Below are 3799 nucleotides of genomic sequence, written 5' to 3'. Positions count from 1 at the left end.
GAGAGAGAGAGAGAGAGAGAGAGAGAGAGAGAGGAAGTGAGTGAGTGAGAGAGAGAGAGAGTCAAAGTGAGCGGTAGTCTGTAAGTGGGTGTGTGTGTGGGAACACACGGCTTTGCGTGTACAGGGGCCGATGGGTGAGAAATGTACTCTGTGGAAAGTGTCTGTGGTTTTGCTGCGTGTTTGTGTTGAGTGTCGAAGTGTGTGATAACACACACACACACACACACACACACACACACAGCAGTGGGAAAGACAAAGAATCAAACACAAAGAATAACCAGGGGCTGCTGCTTCTGTCTGCTCACACATGTACCCAGTAGCTGCAGCCACAGAAATCTGGGCTGGGGGAGCTCCTTCATGCATCCACGGTCACCTCTGCACAGATACCTGGATCAACAAGTGCAGTGCTCTGGAGGCTAGAGCACCACTAAGAAGATGTTCTTCAGCTGCTACTTGATTTACAAGCAAGTTAACTATTGCAATATTAGCCAGGCACGTCACAATATTTACCCCCCCCCCCCCCCCCCCCCCCCTCCAAATAGACAAATGCTACTTCTGCAGGTGAATGACAGCAGCAAATAGCCAATATGTAAAACCATGTGATTTTCCTGTGAGAAATGGTTTGTTACTGCCCCAGGACCTATACGAACACAGTCAGACATACAGCCCCACGAGGTTCACCTGGATTGACATCAAATCAATACACAGTGGTGATACTTGGATTATGGCTAAAATGTTCCCAGTCTATAATAAAGGAGCAGCATGTTTTTGTGAGGGGAGCAAGCCTATGGCAAAGGTCCAGGGATCACCATACTTTAGTTTATCCTCTGGGTATCATGAATGTCAGCATAAAAGTTAATGACAATTCATCCAATAGCTTTTGAGATATTTCAGTCTGAACCAAAGTGGTGGGCTGACAAAAAGAAGGAAGGACAGAAAGACAGAATAAATTCAGACTCCTGCCTGAACATGATGTTTTAGTGCAGATTAGAAGCAGCTTCGTAAGCAGGTTGAAAACACTGGGAGTCTTTGTTGTTAGCAGATTGGACTCGCATCATGTTTAATTCATAGTGAAATAATACGCAGTCAGACCACTACAACAGCAGCCCACTGAAAACACTGGACATTACACTGAGTGCTTTTATTACCAACAGAGAGGGCCACTCAGCAGCTACACAGGCTTTTGTGTGTGTGTGTGTGTGTGTGTGTGTGTGTGTGTGTTGTCACTTCAGAGCCAACTTGCATTTACAAGTTATTAGCTCTGTCTGGGCTCATTAGCTGCATAGTGTCTAATGTACAGATCACTGCATTAACCACAGAGCTCACTGTCAGACAAACTACACTCTGTCTGCAGAGCCCACATGCACATGCAACTCCAATATACTGATAGTACACTTCCCCTCCTCCACTACACACACACACACATGCACACACACACAAACATGCACACACAAAAAAACCTTTAGTCCTCAACCTCCCCTGCTCCTCCCCCTGTAATAAGGAACAGGTTTATAATAGCAAATTCTACTGGTCAAGGCCAGATTGTATCTTGAAGGTTCTCAGGACCATAAAACATAAAACACACACACACACACACACACACAAACACACACACACACACACACACACACACACACACACACACACACACACACATTAAGCACCTGGAAAAACACAGCTTGCCCAGAGTTCACTAATCACTTAACATTATATAAGCAGTGTTACTACAGTCTCTGTGTGCACACATGTTATTTTTACTTATGTACTTTGACACATACAGATACAGTAGACATGCTCACCAAAACCTGAACACACTTTTAGTGCGGATTGGCACATGCCACACCACAAATCAATCAGTTTCTAGACTCAGAGCATGCGTTAGTGTGTGTTTGTGTTTTTTTTAACCGCATTTGAACATATTGGTCTAAGGATGTTCTGTCCCCCTTTTGACCTGCTTACAGCTGCTGTAGTGTGTTTGTGTGTTTGGATAATGTGCATCTGTGTATGCTGGTGTGTATTATCATAGCAGGAAATACAGGCTGAACCCACATCACCTCTGCCAGCATCTTGAATGTCCACATAAGCTATGACTTGCATAGCTTTGTAAATTATTCAGAAATGTATTAAATGATAGTTCACTTCTAAAATCAATTTTTTAGTTGAGATGCCCCTAATTATTGTGATTGTATCGTTTGGATACAGTCTGCACCTGGCTATACTTTCATGGCTGGAGGACAAGCTTAAAGTTTAGCCCCAAAATCTGGAGAGAAATCTGCTCATCTGAATTCTGATGGAAACTTATTTCTGCAGTAAAGTAGCAGTAAAAATGCTTTTCTGTTTCTCTTTCGCAGCCTCTTTCTGATGTGCTTTATGGCTGGTGACGTGCACTTTTACAGCAAGGAAGCTGTAGGTTCAAAAACCACAGCTCACACTGTTAGTGTACAGCACTGTAAGGGATAATATGAGCTGCATTCTGTTTATTTCCCTAAGAGATAATCTTGCTGAATATAACATCATTGGATAATCACATGTGGGTGTTTGAGGTTGAACATTTTTGAAACTCTTGTGTGGTTCCTTATGCGTATGAAACAATGTAGGCTTATATCAGGATGAGTTGCTCTCGCTCTTCCCTAGTTTTGTATTTCATTTCCTCACCTACACACACACGCACACACACCTCACTCTCTAAAACCTTTAGTGTCAGGTGATTTCGTACGGTGGGGGCCTCCCCTTCCTGGTTGCTGTTACTATGGCAAATGAAGTGAGACGTTATAAAAGAAAGTTTGAACCCTTGTGGATTTGTGTTGTCATGTTGATGTGACAGTTCAAAGCTCAAAGCAGCTCTGACGTACATGTTTTTCCAGTGAGTTAACAGATGGGGGTTCAGTGCCTTGCTCAATGGCACTTTTGCAGGTTTAGGTGTCTGTTCCTGTGACCTCTTGGCTGCTGGTCTGTATAGAGATACACAATGTTTGTTTGTGTTCAGCTACACTCCAGCTCCTCCTCCAGTCTATTTAAACACACACAAACTCACATTAGGCTGAGACAAACAAATGCACACATAGGACATGTACACACAAGGTCAAGACCACAGGTTTTTTTTTTGGTTTTTTTTTTTAACCAAAACTGTGCTAAAATACACACGTACACAGACACCCATTCAAAACTGAGTGCCGTGTTAATCTGGGCCGTGTAAACAGTCAAGGGGAGAGAAGCTGCTGCTCTTAGGCCACAGGAAATAGCAGCAGGAACCTGTAATGACTCCACTCAGGAGCCCACGTGACCCGGTGCAAACCTGCAGCTTGTGCTTACACACTAAACACGCCAAGGTTACGACATCACCTCTACTGGAACGGGGGACAGAGGGGATTTTTCTTAAAACTAGTCCAACACTACAAATGTGCAGGTCATTAGTTTTTCTTTTTTTTGTGTGTTTTTCATTGAAAAACAGAGAGGGATGTGTCTCATGTTCATGTCAGAACCAAATTAATAGGATATTGTGCCACTTTTGGCAAAATATTCTCAAAACAAAATGCACAGAAGGACAACCATCACTGCAGCACTCCACCCATCAGGGCTATAAGTGAGGAGAGGCCAGAGAAGCCTCTCCTCACTGAAAGACAGGAGAAAGCTGCTTGGAGTTTACCAAAAAAAAATGAATCAAACCAAGATTCAGCTGTTTGGTCTCAACTGTCAACAATGTCTGGAGGAAACCAGACATGATGATGAGATTTGGTTTTCCTTCTGGGAGTTTCTCTCATCTCCGCACAGGATCTCTGGAGCTCAGCCAGAGTGAGCG

Source organism: Trachinotus anak, unplaced genomic scaffold (genome assembly GCF_046630095.1).
Source record: "Trachinotus anak isolate AG129_WGS33_773 ecotype Australia unplaced genomic scaffold, CSIRO_AGI_Tana_v1 ptg000018l, whole genome shotgun sequence".
In the NCBI taxonomy this organism is placed as follows: Eukaryota; Metazoa; Chordata; class Actinopteri; order Carangiformes; family Carangidae; genus Trachinotus; species Trachinotus anak.
The sequence above is the reverse complement of the archived record's forward strand: the minus strand, read 5'-3'. Positions refer to the sequence as shown.